The sequence below is a fragment of the Rhipicephalus microplus genome, chromosome X, assembly GCF_043290135.1.
Source record: "Rhipicephalus microplus isolate Deutch F79 chromosome X, USDA_Rmic, whole genome shotgun sequence".
NCBI classification, from domain to species: domain Eukaryota; kingdom Metazoa; phylum Arthropoda; class Arachnida; order Ixodida; family Ixodidae; genus Rhipicephalus; species Rhipicephalus microplus.
The window spans coordinates 168,619,208-168,636,571 of NC_134710.1; positions in this window are offsets into that span (position 1 = coordinate 168,619,208).

Genomic DNA, 17,364 nt, shown 5'->3' on the forward strand with positions numbered 1-17,364 from the left:
GTTGGGTTAAACAAAATAATCCATCCCTCAAATTTCTATTCCTTCATTCATTCACAGAAACACATTTTTTCTTTTTGTCAGGAACCTAGCTTTAAGGTTAGGGTATAGGCAATATGGGGACAATGCTCTTCAACTGCACTGGCAACTTATATTCATATCCAAAGTGTAAGCATTATACCAGAGGCAAACTCGAGCACACTATCATGAGACTTGCCTAGCAGGCTGCTTACCTTGGAGCCTCAACATATGCTTACTAATTTAGGGCCCTTGGTCACAAAGTGATGAGTGATAGGGTTGCGACCCATACCCTGTAGATACTGTATCGTTTGATAAGGCTTTCATTCGGGTCACTCACTTCACAGTGATTTATCACAAATGAATATACTTCATCTATTGAGCGACTTTTGTCCTGGAGTCACGGACTTTAAAAAGAGACTGATCAATAAATTACTCTTTATATTTTTATTTTATTTATTTATTTACATATACTGCCAATCCCAATTAGGGATTATTGCAGGAAGGGAACATACATTGTGAAAGGTCAAGATTTATACAGAGGGTACTCACTAAATTATTATAATAAAGAGTGAGACAAAGCCGACAGAAATACATTTGATGACTACATCTGTACCACTAAAATACATTCAGTAGCATACGACATCAATTCCAACTAGTACTGAAAAAAAGAAAAGTGAGCACTTCAAACAGTGGACAGGAAAAAAACAGAGTTCGTCAGTTCTGAAGACAATAAATAACATTCGAGCAGGGATGAAAAAGTTTTCAATGATTGACTGTTTGTTATACTGATTGGCAAGTTATTCCACTCGCGAATTGCTAGTGGAAAAAAAGAATATTTCAGACAGTCCGTCCGGCACTGATATTCATTCAGTGTCTGAGAATGCTTTTGTCGTGTTGGCCTTGTTTCCTTAAATGACATGTACTTTGAACTGTCTATGTTTAGCTGTTGGTGAACTAACTGATATAGGAATTTCTGATGTGCCAGTTTAGCGCGGTTTTTTATTGTTAAGAGACCTGATTTTTTTAAAAGTTCTGTGGGTGAGTCAGTTATTCTGTACTTGTTATAGACAAATCCTATAGCTTTTCATTGTATTCGTTCTAGGGCATTTATGAGATTGTTTGTAAAGGAAAACCACGCGACGTTTGCATATTCTAAGACAGGTCTGACGAATGCTTTGTAGGCTAGAAGTTTCGTTTCAATATCAATTGCCTCATGAGATATGCCTTCCTGTGTGCCTTCCTGTGGCCAGCTTTAACTTTGTTTGGTATGTCACCAGGGTCTGTTGTATGAATGAAGGAAGACAATGCACCATATTTGAGAAAATGGGGCTCATTACGCATGCCCTTTTTCACAGCGCTAGCCCTCACAACTTTAAAACAGCTCAAAGACCACAGTGCACTGGAGCAATAAAAAGAAGAACAGGCCTTCACCTTCACCAGTAGTCTTTTTCATAGCTCAGCAAAGAAAGAGAGAGCTTGTTTTTTCTGCTGGACACAACATAACAAAACCAACAAACAATCAAGCTAATGAAGGTATAGTGGACATTGTGTTTTAGTACGACAAATACTATTTGTGGGTAGATGTGATGCTTTCTGTGAGGTACTTCTTCTCACAAGTCAGAACAGTGAAATTACCTTGTATATAGGGCTCCAAGACCAACTGGAGAGCTTTCAATAGAGAGGCAGTGACAGCATATTTCTCGACATTGAAACATAAACAAAGTTTCATGCCTTCACCTGTATGGCAACTTGTCAGCGTTGTAAGACATAAGAAAAATGTCATGCATTTAAAGCACTCTCGGCATATGTTGAGTGTTAATGCCTTCCCCATGCACCTTAGGCAACTTCAGACGAAAACCATGAAGAATGGCGACATTCATGTCATAGGGCTTTTGACACTTCAGTGGGGTCTGAATTCCACTGTCTACCTTTGTACATGCACCGATTCCATGCAATCTAACCGCCTATCATCGTGACAACTTTTTAAGAGCATGCTCCAATCACCCTTAGGTGATAATGCTCACAGAATAGTGAACCGCGGGCCAGAGGCATTCAGTACGTGCCATCCCACCTATCACTTGAGCTTATCAGTGGTGATGAGCTTTCTGATGAATCACCGAACAGATACATCAATAGCATATTCCAAAACCATGTGTGGGTCATGACAGTGATCTGTCCGTGGCAGGTACAATGACATTGGATATGCCACTGAAACTTCATCCCATAGTGCCGACCAGCCTCTTGCGTAGCAGCTTGGTGTCCATAGCTCCCACGCACTTTCACTAATGTGGACGCTGATTTCTGTGCTTGTATGTAGCAGACCCATAAATTAAGAACCTCCACATCAACAGCACCATGCAGCCCAGTATGGCTATGCTGCCAGCACAGCTGTTAATGTGATGACAGGGCTACAGCTCCTTTGCTGTTCCACCATACTTTTCTTTTTTGCTGTCACGAGCCTCTAAAAAATGCTGGTCATCTTTTCAGATGTCTGAAAGCTTACAGTGATGTGTATGAAATTGAGAAGACCTGCTGAAGGTTGTGCTCCAAACCATATTCCAAAACAGTGGTGGTCACTACCTATGCTCTCCTTTCCAGTCTCATCCACCGTCATGTCAGTTAGGTGTGGCACGAAGCCCGGTGATAGTTGTTCGATAACAAGTTTTCTGCTCCCCAGGTTATTCTGCCCCAGCACTCCGCCCCAGTTTTTAAGTACAATGTGCAAAATTTTCAAGCTTATAAATACGTGCAATAACTGGAAATGATTTTTGACCAATTCATGGATACGCTATCATTTCCGACGCGGGCTACTATATTTAAGTTCTTGTGTGAGCTTCTTGCAAGCGCACAGGTTTAATTAGGCCCTTTTTTATGTTGTACCAACTTCTGATAAGCCACACATGTTCAGTGCAAAGCAGTTTTATCCTGTCCTACTGAGAGCTTCCTAAAGGCCACTGAGAGTCCCACTGAGATGAGGTGAACGCCTCCTTTTCATTCACCTCCTTGTCAGTTAAGGGCCACCTATAGGTAGTGCTCGTGGGTAGGGCTTTCCTCCATGTCGCATAAGTGGCTTCCAATGAAGCATGAAACTGAAACAAATTCTTTCTATTGTTTTAATGAACTTGATGTATGAATCAACTTGAGATGCATGAATACCCATGTAGTTTAGATTTAGGTGCCTCATACTCATGTCAATGTTCTAACACATAAAACCACATAAACTATTTTAATTATTTCTAATCCACTTTCCCACCCTGTATGCATGTTCAAGTCAAAATTGTGACTTTCCCATTTTTCATTGTTGTTGTTTTTGTCTCCTTTCATTTTGTATAGAACTGATGTTTTGAGTCAGTTGCCTCAGTATGGGCAATGTTGCCTATTACCTTCCTACTTTAAAGTCTTTTTGGTCTTATCTTAGACTTTGACCAGTCAAATGTGTAGTGTATAAGAGCTCTTGATTAAACCTGATCTGTTGACCCTTGTTAACTGTCTTCTACTTTGTGGTCAAAAATGCTATGCAACCTGTTGCCGAAAGTCTATCCAAGCTCTGTTGCATATTGGCATTCCATGGCTTCCACTTCCTGTTTAAGGGAGGGCTTGCTAGTTCTGAGATTAAATATACTTGTACTATTATGGAAAGATGCTTCCTGAATATTTGCACCGAAGCTGGTAGATGTGAGTGGGAATTCATGGCAATGTTAGCTTGTGCCTGATTATTGATGTCGCTCCAGTGAGCTAAAATTGCGACACTGGCCTCTGTAGAGGTCCTGTTTGGCTTATTAGAGCCTAATATTTGGCAGGTCTCCTGCAGTGTTATACCCTCATTTAAAAAAACAATGCATGTCTACTCCATCTGGTTGTGCAAAGCACACAGCACTTCAGCTTGTACTACTAACACTTGTGCAGCTTTGTTCCATAATCCCTTTCTTTATAGCTCACGTGATGAGGCATGTTGTTGACTTCAGCCTGCTTGTGGGACTGGTATACCAGTGCCACAAAGCAGGCTAAAGTCAATAACATGCCCCATCCCTATAGGAAAGGCTAATTCACTTTCACTATAGCAATTAGCCTTTCCTATAGAGAAGGCTAATATAGGAATTAGCTTTCCCCTATAGTGAATTAGCCTTCCCTATAGGGAAGGCTAATTCACTTTTTACTACATGTTACATTTCTTGTTTGGCCATACTCTTTCATGGGCCTTGGAATGGAAGAAAGATTGCTGGCCTGATCGTCTTTTATAACAAATTTCATTGATCTCACTCTTAGCTACCGCTATATCTTTTTCCCAGCATTTTTTTGGCCTTCCCAGAGTAAGCCAAAAAATTTTCTCACCTTCATTGTCACTAACTCATTACTTAGCCAACTGTTAGATTTAGGGCAGGGAAAATTGCTACACAAAAGCCCTCATGTCGACCAGTGTCGTGCATCATTTTCTCATTATGCAACAAGGTTTTCCTATATGCTCTTCCTGTGTAATTAATTTGCATTACCACACTTTGTTGCTGCCAGGTGCCACTGAGGAAACCTAGTGACGCCACAAGTACATGAATGCGAACGAAACCTATTAATAGCCAAAGGAAGAAGTGTTGTAAATTTAATCCTTCAGATGTGTCCAATGAAGAACTGTCAGTTAATGTATTAAATCAATGCAGTGATTCTTCAAGGCCCTCAATATTCTATCACAACGAGAATAATAAGATAATTGTTAAATAATTATATTGTAATAACTTATCCTAATGTTGTAATGAAGTATCTCTTGACCCTGAATTCATCGATGCTTACTTTTGGCATAATAGAATAAAATATAAGGCTAGGAATATAGTTCCAGCTCATTTCTGGTTATGTCCATCTTGAGAAAAGAAAAATTCTGCTTTTCACAATGCTTGCAGGAAGTGGCCTGTCGCACAACACGTCGAACGTCGTAGTGCCTTCAGAAAATTGATCACACTTATCAATACACTGCTAAATGAAGTTAAATAAAGACAAATTTATTATGCAAGAGCTTCAATTCATTCAAACTACAATATATGTTGCTCTTTCTTAGCCTCTACTTGATGCTAATAGCAAAAACAAGTGGTGTACACAGTTATGCACATAGCGTACCAAAGGGTTAAGGGCTCGTTTTTTTTGTTAGACACAATATTAGTAAGAACTAACAGAAAATAATGCCAACAGAAGTATAGGGGATGTTATTAGAAGCAATTGTAATGTAAATGTGAAAAAAAGAAAGGTGCACAAAAAGAAGACTTCCCATCGGCAGGATGCAAACCTGCGACCTTCGAGTAACGCGTCCGATGCTGTACCACTGAGCTACAGTGACGGTCATCATTTTAGGGTATATATGTGCAATAAATGTGGGAGCGTCAGTCAGTGTCCCCTGTTGCCATCGCAGTGAGTGTGGAACACTTTTTTGCCTGTTGGCATCATGTGGCACGCGATTTATCAGATCATTTGGCATCATTGTCTGTTAGTTCGCATTACTATTATTAGAAGAGCAGTTTAAGCTCCTTATTTCATCATGTAGCGCAACAAAAAAAGCAAGCTGTTCCAAGTGTGCAACAAAATAACTCAATCACAGCACTCTCTCTTCATTCTTTTCTTCATCTTTATATTCACTATAAAGGCAGTTTAGCTCTTAGTGACATACATTCATGAAATGAGGATAGTTATAGTATATTTTTGAGTATGACTTAGTAATGTGGCAGAATAGAACCTCAACCAATGCCAGCACATCCACTGTGCAATGCAGGATGTGCAATGCAGGATTGAAAAACTGGTCAATGTGTTCAATGCATGTGTCATCTCAAGAAATCAAGAGAGCAGCACAGAAGAGGTAAATATAAAGGTGAGGAAAAAAAACACAGAAACACCAAGAGAGAAGATCATTAGACCATGAGGTCAAGTAGCGCACTTTCTACAGGGACAAAGGGAACAAGATGGACACAACACTGTAAAAAGTGAAAAGTGCACTATTTTACTTACGGTATAATGATCAGTCACTAACTAGCCAATTGCTGCCAACCTTATTGAACTTAACTCTTTTATTACAGTACAAAATGGTTATTTTTTTCATATGTCCCGGGTAAATTGTTTTTGTCAGTTTGAAAACTACTCCAGCATGAATTACGGCGTACGAAATTTTGCAGAATAAAATGCTCTTTAGAAGAAATATATGTTGAGCAGCAATGCAAGATGTTTTAGAATAAATAAAAGTGTGAAAAATGTGTAATTTTTGGGTGCAAGCCGGTAAACAGCGCATTAAAAACACCATATATGGAAAAACATTCAAAGCTAAGAAAATTCAAAACATACATTTTGATGATAAATAACATAGGAACCACATAAAAAATAGTAAATGTTGTACAAAATGTTTCTATTCACATAGACAAAGAAAATCGGAACCGAGGTGCTTCTTCATTGCTCGTGCCATGCAGTAAACCATTGCTTAGTTTTTCTTCATACACAAGTGAAGTCATACACTTTCACAGTAAATTAAATTTTTTTGTGATAAGAGCCTGCAGTTGTTCCAATATAGATGGATGGCCGTGATGTGAATATTCTCTCTATAAATCAGATGTCCAATGAACTTCGCTATTTCGTCTAGCATCATTTCTTTACATGAGCCACCTCATATCATTGCATGCATTGATCATCATCATTTAACTAATAGCAATATTACCCGGTTTTCCCAGAGCAATAATCTTCTTTTACCAGCCGTAAGAACAAACTACGGCAAGTTCACAGCCCTGTTTACAAGCATAGCAATTTGGAATTCATTGCCCTTTGAATTAAAATCATCGCACAACATTCACATTTTCACCTCGTGTAGCAAAAAAAAAACATTTTCTTCAGGAATTAATGGAATCATTTGATTTGTGTAATTAGCTGTTAATAGCTTTCAATAGTTCTGTGTTATTTTTATATTAATATTTGCCTTTGTACAACTTATGCAACTGATATGAACTAGTTGCATTTATCATGTCATCATCATCATCAGCCTGACTACGTCCACTGCAGGACAAAGGCCTCTCCCATGTTCCACCAGTTAACCCGGTCCTGTGCTTGCTGCTGCCAATTTATACCCGCAAACTTCTTAATCTCATCTGCCCACCTAATCTGCTGTCTCCCCCTAACCCGCTTCCCTTCTCTGGGAATCCAGTTAGTTACCCTTAATGACCAGCGGTATTTATCATGTACAGTTCCTTAATTTTGCTTTATTCTAGTTTTATCCCCTGCTATTCATAATTTTCATGTCTAATTTTATCAGTAGCATTACCATCATGTTATGTAATAATTGTTACTGATAATTATGTTTGTTAGTCATTGCTCACAGATTTGCACCTTTTATTGTACTTTTTTATATTTACCCTATTCATGTCGCTATGGGACCTCCTCCTGTACTTTGGGACCTCCTCCTGTACTATTCCAACCATGTAACCTAGTGTGAAATATGTAATAAACTTGACTTGGACTTGACTCTGCATATGTTGGCATTCTAATATATGCATCTAAACATACTTTTTTGCATTTTAGCACACCATATTAAAAAAAAAAACAATACCATGTGCAGTTCTAAAACGTTTTGCGCTACACCATAGTCAGGGCCAAGATGAGCTCTGATAACCTCCTTGTCTTGAGAAGAAGCTCTGCAGCCAGCGCTTGCACACTGCACCCTAGCGACGTGTGGATTTCGCACGTAACCAGAGTAGCTATAAGACTCTGCACAAAGGTCAGCAACTATGCACTTGGAAGCGGAGAAAACAACTTGAGGCCGTAAACAAAACAAACCTATGAACGGCTTCGAATGTCTCAGGCTGACGCAAAACATCATCGCAACAGAACTTGAAGCTGAGGTGCTGTGATCCTTGAACTCTAAGCTCGTCCTCATTCAATTCAGGTGCGGCTGCAAAACAGTTTCGAGTGTCGTGTGTCTTTTGCAGCTCAGGTGCCCAATCATGCGCACGTGACGCCGCCGCCATAGAAGGGACTAGGGACACTAAATGCGGCCCTGTATTTGACATAACGATACAAGCAAAACAAAGCTATTGGAAACTGGCTAAGAATGTCACATTCACACTCTATACATGCAATCCACCTTCGGAAATAATTTTTGTAGAATAAATTTTACCTGACTTCTAGAAACAGCTCTCTGTTGAAAAACTGGCATACATTTCTGGCCATTATTACTGCTTAACACTGTCAGATCGAGAATGTGATATTTTAATTTGATATTTGACTTGCAAAGGCTCTTTTTATTAGAGAACTTTGATGTTACTGTGCATTTTTCCCATAACACATGCACATTTGTTCACACAAAGGTCTGTCAAAAATCAATATGTTCCCGAAATGGGCAAATTGAAATTGATCCTGAAAGTTGAGTGGCTGGGCTAACTAATAAAAAAGTGCTCGGTGCACAAGAAACAAACACAACATGCAAAAATCGACGATTTAAACCATCAATCACCAGTGATTGATTTGAATAGGCGTGGTAACAAAAAAGCTAAAAAAAAGATCTTGCTAAGTAGAGTGATGTAATTCAAGATATCAGTAATTTAAAATGTGTTAATTATGACAATACTATTAGCTCACTGATGAAAATCTTCATAATTAAGATTATAAACATGGTGATCAGAACTATGCTAATTAAGCCCTTGCTAATTAGGTCCACACTAACAGTCCAGGTCAAGCATAAGCTCTGCAGAAAGTCCACCTTCCGCCCCACTTATGCAAACTGCCCATATTTTTAATGGAAGTTCTTAGAGTTCGCTGAAACTTTTCTCTGTTACCTGGAGAATACCATATAATCACCTCATGCACAGGTCACCACTTTTTCCTTTACCTTCCACTCTGGCAAGCAGCTAATTTCGTTTTGTGAACTGGCCACCCACATCACAAGACCAAAATAAGAGCTTTAATTGAGAATCTTTGCTTTGAAAGTATATCAAATTAATTTCCTTTATTACTGAGAGATTAATTTGGTTGGCAGTCTACGTAATTCTTGAAACTATACCTGCACGAAAACTCAGAAAAATTGTTTTATTTTCATTTACATTGCTTGGTGGCCCATGACTAACATCCATATACTGTATCACCAAAGCGAAAACTAGAACAGAATTACTTTTAAATAGTCTTAAGGCTAACATCTTTATTTTTATCTTCTTTTCTAAAACTGTTTTCTGTTGCATAGTAATTGGCTTTAAAATGCTTGATGCCTTATGTTGAAAGCTTTTCTAAGATGTAAGAAAAATTTTTGGACAATATTTGAACTTAAAAACACCACATAATAAGAGCTTATATTCATAACTTCTCAATGCTATGCGTTTCTATGGGCTGAAAAACAAATACAAAAGCTAATTCGTCCAATCAGCTGCTATATGTCTGTATATTTGTGGCACATGAATGAGCATAACAATTTTGTAAAGCTGAAGCACTCTTGTGACTATTTTTATCTGAGGACACCCAGCTCTTTACTATGACTGATGAATGAATTAAATTTAAACAAAATCTCTGCTAACCGCTGTCGTTTCACCAAGTTGCATGTCTCTTGTTGCCAACTCGCTCAGTGTTCTATGCTGTCTGTTAGCATTATACACTGAAAATATTGTGATCACGCAAAACAGCTAAGAATGCTATTTAAAATGTTTCTCAATAAAGCACGGCCGAGAAACTTATGCAACTAAATATTTATTTTGGTTGGGTGACCCACTATAAATATAGAAGGAAGTGGTCTACAAATAGAGAAGGAAGTGGTAAGAATGCAATCCATACAAGATATACACAAGCAGTTATTTTTGCTAAAACAACCACACATAAAATTGTGAAACAAAAAATGTTTGTCTTGCATATCCATAATGTGCACAATAAAGTAATATTTGCCCCAATCCAAGTTTCAAAACTTGCTTTCTATAATATACATTAGTGATGTAAGTAATAAACACACTGACATGGTACAATTGACAACACATAGGATTTACTTGCAAAGAATCTGGAAAACATTACACGCTTCCATAAGGTTACGCTACCAACTGTGACAGACAGCCTAAGGTATAGCTTGAAAAAAGTGAAAGTCATTTATAAAGTCAAGTACTATATGTACACATATGAACATCATTCAAGTTCATATCTGTGTCGCGGTCATAAGAACTGAAGAGACAGGCAGATTAGGCGAGATATATGTTGGCATGATAAACATAATATAAAACAGAACTTAAAACATGGGACAGAGAAAAAAATCACACACACCACTGGCAGATCCCGAGCAGGGGTGGTTGGGTGACTGCCCCCCTCAAAACCTGTGTCAGTCCCCAACTGCCCTTCCTTCAATGCTTATGGTCCACCTCTTATCACTGACAGATGAGTGGGGCCACTATGACAAAGAAAATGGGCTTAGTTATTAGGGGTGACCAGAGAGCTTCCAGGAGGTGGCACCTTTGGGAATGTTAGAACTTAGATTAAAATGCCGAGCAAGCCCTACAGTGAAGGATAATTTTATTTATTTAGTCATACTGTTAACCCTCACTTGAGGGTCATTATAGGGAGGGTGAAGTATTGAGTTGCACAAAATTACATAAATATTTGAAGAGCATTTGTAAGATACATTCTGTGTTATATTGTACACTTGTATAAGACACACAGTTACATGCTTTTTACTCATAACATTTAAAACATAATATTTAGGACTTATGGAACACTTTTAGGGAAACACATACAGGCACACTAATAATCTACACATTTTCAACAAAATGCCTGTCAAGGGTAACCTCAAATTCACTGAAAGTACTTTTTTGCACCAAATGATTCAGTAATTCATTCCACATTGTAATAGCATCAGGAAAAAAAGAAAATTGAATTGATTGATTGATTAATTGATGTGTGGGGTTTAACGTCCCAAAACCACCTTATGATTGTGAGAGACGCCGTAGTGGAGGGTTCCGGAAATTTCGACCACCTGGGGTTCTTTAACGTGCACCCAAATCTGAGCACACGGGCCTACAACATTTCCGCCTCCATCGGAAAAAGGAAAATTGGAATAAATCTGTTCGAGCGTGTATTGATTGTATGAATGTACTGCATGTTGTTCTTGGAAACATTTTGTAAGAGTATGTCAAATAATTATCCTTCTTGTTTATTTTCATCCCTGCATGTTAAATCTGGAAAAGCATTTTCAATCTCTCTTTCCGCCATCTTAATTCATGCAGTTCTAATTTACATACTTTTAACATTTCAGTTACACAATCTCTTCTTCAATATTTCGAGCAGATAAAGTGAGCTGACATTCTCTGAATTCATTCTATTTTATTTTTGAAGACCTTTTGTAGTGGACTCCACACAGCCCTAGTGTATTTCGACTTGGGACAGACATACGTATTTTAGGCAAACAGCTAGACATCTTTAGTGGCTCGGCCTAATTTCCTGCATAGGAAGCACAACTTTTGATGTGCTGACCGACAAATGTTTTCGATAAGGGTATGCCAGTTCAATTTATTTGTTATAGTTACACCAAAGTATTTAACACTACATACTTTCACCAGCATGTTATCACCTATGTTATACACAAACAGAAGCACTTCCTTCTTTTTTGTAATGTGTGTGTAAGTGTATTTCTTAATTTTAATTTCCATACACTATTTAGCACACCATAAGTTTAAGGTTTATAAGCACTGATTGATTTTAAGTTGATCTCCTCTGCATGATACCAGACAATAGATTTGGCAGTCATCTGCAAATAGCTTAATTTTCACTGGTGGTTGGACAACTGATGAAATATCATCTATGTATAAAAGAAAAAGTAAGGGCCTCAATACAGACCCTTGAGGCACATGATAATTCTGTCGAGGCCTTATCAGTCCTGCACCACCTTTTTACTTTAAGCTTCATGTGAAATATTTTTCTACTTAGCCATAGATTTCTTCATTTTTTTTTTAACACGAGTGGATATGTAGTTGTCTGAACAGTACCTAATAGTTTCTTTAAAACATTTCCACGGCTGTTCAACGGACTCATCTTTTCATGTGTTCTCAAACTCGCCATGTGACATTTCTAAAGAGTCCAGGATGTTCATATCATCAGCATGACCGTAATCTTTCATATGCGCACACACATGACGCTTCACACGAAAGCCGGTATAAAAAAACACGTCAACCAAAACCTATTTGTGGTTTGATATGCAGTCTTCAACTGATACGACTTATTCAGCCAACTTACTTGACATGAAGACCAAGTCCAACAATGCCTATGACGTAGGCGTAATTCATGTGCAATATATCATGATTTGTGTGAGGTTATAAGAAAACATCAGCTGTAATAACCCGTCAGCACTACGGGTTTACACATGACCAGTTGAAACGCTTGTCCAATTTATAAGTGATAAATCAATCACCAGCCATTATCAGTCTTGTGTTTTCATTTACATGATCACACAAAAACATTTAATTTTTCTAAAAACTTGGGTGGACTTCCGGGTTGTCTGTATATGGCTTCACTGAGATGCGTATAATTAACACAATTCACCTTGCACCCCACTGTTTCTGTCAAGTGGCAATGTACTGTTACTGCCGCTATATTGTTTTTAATTATCAGTGTCACACCACCATCTCGGGCGTCCCTGTCCTATTGCAAAATCCTGCATCCTTGTGGTAGGATACAGTTATCCGTTATAGCATTTATTTATTTATTTATTTATTTATTTATTGTACCCTCAGGGCCAAAGGCATTGAAGAGGGGAGTGGGTTTACAAAAAATGGATTCAGAAGGTGAGTAAAGGGGAGTACAGGATTCAACGTTTACTGAATAATCAATTTTAGCTGATAACAAAGTTAGGACACAAAAGTAGAACAAAAGAGATCTGGTGTACATATTTTAAATAATCCTAGTATACAATTCTAGCTACAAAACACATCAGAACACGCAAGAACATAAAAAAACGAAAAAGGCACACGTAATAAGTAACCTCAGTTTACAATGTTTGTTAGTGCAGCGCGAAACAGCTGATAATCAGTAATCGCAGCAGTCGCTCCAGGAAGCTGGTTCCAGTCTTTGCTGGTGCGTGGGACAAAAGATTCTGAACACGTAATTGTTTGGCATATAGGTATACCAACTTTGTGCGCATGATCGATGCGAGAGGACACGTAGGACGGTGAAAGAAAAAGATTAGCACGAAGGTGGGGGCTATTATGGAAGATTTTATGAAAAAGGCACAGGCGAAAAAACTTACGACGAGAAGAAAGGGAAGTCAGCTGCAACGAGTTTTTCATAGCTGTAACGCTTGCTGTTCGATCGTAATCGTGTAGGATAAACCGGGCAGAGTTATTTTGGACCAGTTCGAGGGCTTTGATCAGATAAACCATGCTGGGATCCCAAACTGAAGCAGCATATTCTAATTTACTTCTAACCAAGTTCTTATACATCAGTAGTTTTAGAGAGGCAGGTGAAGAAGAAAAATTGCGACGAAGATAGCCTAACATACGGTTTGCATTGTTAATAATGTTGCTTATGTGAACGGACCATGTCAGGCAAGAAGTAATGTGCACACCTAAGTACCGGTAGGATGAAACACCATCGAGTAGAACATTATTAAGATGGTACGAGGCGGGAGTAATTGAAGTTCGACATACGCGTAAAACTTTACACTTTTTAATATTAAGGTTCATTAGCCAAAGACTGCACCAGTTTGAAATAGCGTTAAGGTCGTTTTGTATAATACTAACATTGCTTGTGTCGTTAATTTCACGAAATATCACACAATCGTCAGCGAACAGGTGTATGTTTGATGAAACGCAATCAGTGAGGTCATTGATGTAAATTAAAAATAAGAGGGGACCCAGGACTGAGCCTTGGGGTACGCCCGAAGTAACAGAACATTCTGGGGAATTATATGAGTTGGCTGCAACAAACTGTGTACGGCCACACAAAAAGTGTTCAAGCCATTTGAACACATCACGATCAAGGTTAAGTTTGCTAAGTTTCAGGAGCAGGAGATTATGGGACACTTTCTCAAAGGCTTTTGCAAAATCTAAAAAAATACAGTCCGCTTTGGAACGACGGTCAAGAATGCGGTGAAGCTGGTGTGTAAAAGACAGTAATTGGGTTTCACATAAAAATCCCTTTCGAAAACCATGTTGTGCATCCGTGAAAAATGAATTGGATTCGAGAAACGTTACGATGCTTGTGTACAAGACATGCTCCAAGACTTTACAAGGAATGCTCGTAAGGGATATAGGGCGGTAATTTAAAGGAGATTCTTTGCTACCTGATTTGTGAACGGCGACCACCTTACCGATTTTCCACTGGATGGGTAGGGACCCGCTGTCAATGGATTGTTGAAAAAGTTTGGTAAGAAGAATTGAAGAATACGAGGCCGTACCTTGAAGAAATTTAGAAGTTATAAGATCGACACCTGGGCTTGAAGAGGGCTTAAGTGACTGTATTATTTTAGAAATTCCCCGAGTGTCAATAATAATTGAATTCATGAGTGGATAATCGTGCAGCTTTGGGGAAGGAATAGATGTACTGGAAGAAACCACAAAATTACTACAAAAAAACCTGTTCAGGACAACCGGACACTCATTGTCGGGAATGGATTCGTCATTATGGTCCAGCAGTTTAATTGACTCAGTCGTGCTTGGATTAATTACACGCCAAAAGCTTTGAGGATTGTTTAGAAGCAGGCTAGGTAAGGTACTCTGGAAAAAGTTGGATTTTGCATTTTTGACAGCGGATACATAGGAATTGTTGGCTACTTTGTATGCAACCCACCGAGCGTTCGTGGGCAGCAGTTTCGCTTTACGGTAAAGGCGCTTCTTGCGGTTTGATAGACGTTTTAAGTAGGCATTGTACCATGGAGCTCTGGCATGCGAAGAGATTTTGCGAAGCGGGATGTATTTGTTGGTTAGCTCGTCGACTTTTCGCAGGAATAAGTTCCAGTTAGCTTCAACTGTACGATTGTCAAAATTGTCTAGAAAAATGTCAAGAAAAGTGGACAGTTCAGTGTTAATGGCATCGAAATTTGCTTTCTTATAATCACGAATTTGCTTAGTTGTCTTACGTGTTTCTAGAGCTGGTACTGAGATGTCGAAAGAAAGGATTAAATGATCAGATAAACCGGGTAAATATGTCATGCACGAGACAGAGTCGGGGCGTGAGGTAAGTACGAGGTCTAGTACCGTTGCTGTGCTGTCTGTTATTCTCGTCGGCTGGGTAACTAGTTGGGTAAGGGTGAAGGTTGAGCAAAGGTTCAGAAAGTCACTAACTTGTGAGGAACTTGAATTAAACATGGGCGATTCGGAGGACCACATAATTTGAGGAAAATTAAAGTCACCTAATAAAAAAATCGGGGCGCTTGGCAGGCGAGTTACTACGGTATTAAGAACATCGTGTAAGGAGGCAGTAAAAGTTGGCGGAGCGTTAGGGGGGCGATAACATGCCGCAAAAATGAATTTCTGGTGCGCCACCTCAACACACGATAAGATAATTTCAATATCGGTTTCAACAGCAACCTGGTAAGAATCGTGTGCATTCAAAACAGCAAGCATAACGCCACCGCCTTGGCGAAGGGTACGGTCACAACGGTAAATTGTGTAGCGGGACGCATCGTAAAAAAATTCCGTGTTCCGAATGTTATTATTCAGCCAAGTTTCGGTTAACGCGATAACATTAGGTCTGCACGTGTCTACAATAGAGTTAAAAGAGTCAAGTTTATTAAGCACACTCCTGACGTTCGCAAGAAGTACAGATAAGCGTGACGGGGGCGGCAATCGCCCACATCCCCTCGCGTTTTCCTATCGTGTCTCTAGGTTTGCTGTTTGCGTAGCGTCTAGGCCGTTATTTTGCGATGCTTTGCGTTGATGCGTTTCAGGGTGGGGAAAGTTACTCGTTTCTGTTACAGTATCGGTTAAAGAGTCATATACGTAGCATTGTTGGTTGACATACAGTTTCGTGTAGCGCAATTTGAATTTCGGGGATCCAGGTAGACCCTTAGCGAATGCAGACAGTTCCCTTCGTGCCTCACGAGTCGCAGGCGAAAAGTCTTCGGATACCGAAATACCAGATTCTTTAAGTTTAGCGCGCGCTGATAATACCTTATCTCGGGTTTTAAAGGAACAAAATTTCATTATAATGGGGCGGGGTTTGGATGCAGATAGCGCCCCTATACGGTGAGCTCTTTCAACGTCTGAGGGGGGTATTTCGACGCCAAGTGCGGAGTGTAACGCGGCAAGTGCTTTCTCCTCCGTATCGTTCCACGTTTCTTTCGAATCTGATATACCATGAATAACGACGTTATTTCGTCTGGAGCGATCCTCTAAGTCATCCAATCGTGTCTGTAACATCTCTTGTTGGGACGTCAGATGGGCGGTGGAGCTCCTAATTGACACGATATCTTCCTGAAGTGCATTTAGGGCTTTCGATTCATGCTCCAAGGTTTCAAGGCGGGTGAATATATCTGAGAGACTAGTTTTTATAGTCTTTTATAGTATTGTTCAAACATGTCTTTGTTAAGACTACAACATGGGAGCTGTATGTAATCAACAATAATTCTAAATTGGTGGCTTTATTTACAATGCTTCATTCATTCAGTGAAACAATTATTAGCTATGAGCGTGCCGTCCCAGATGGTTTTATGCCACTTGCATCTTTAAATTTTTGCACACTCGAGCTATAATGAGGGGAAGTAGCAGAGCCGTGGTTACATTCTTTTTTATCTTTTTGTTACTTGCACTGACTACGGATGTTTCGCTTCTGATCCCACTGATAAAGCTCATCGTTCACTTCCAGCTTGTTGTGAATAAACTCCACTTTTGCTCCCTTAGCCTTCTCGGTTTCACAGCTTTGCCATAACATTTTCCTAGCGTAAACGGTTTTCTTTGCATAATCATTCCTGATATTAATGGTAGTCCCCTTCAACTTTCTGCAGTTTAGCACGGTTTCTTTACACAGTGATTGTAAAAATTTATGATGACCGGTCTTGAGCTGTTAGGTTTTCGCTTGCCAAGTCGGTGAATCCGGTCAACAAATTTGACTTTAATACCCAATTTCGCATCAAAAAGTTCATGAAGAACAGCTTACGTCAGCTCTGACTCGGTGTCACCAGAATCTTCAGGTAGACAGAAAACGAGTAGATTATTAAGTCTACTCCTGTTTTCGTAATCAGTTCAAGCTTCATAATAATTCGACCAGATTTGGGAGGGGGGCGCTTTCTCGATCCCGGACTAGTCATTGGCACTTATTTCATATATCCCGAAAAAGGGCGGGAGGGGGGCACTTGCAAGAGTGGGGGTGCTTGCTTGGCATTTTACAGTACCTTCTTTCCTGTCCTCAAGATAAATAAGTTGTGTATGCCGTAGTTACATG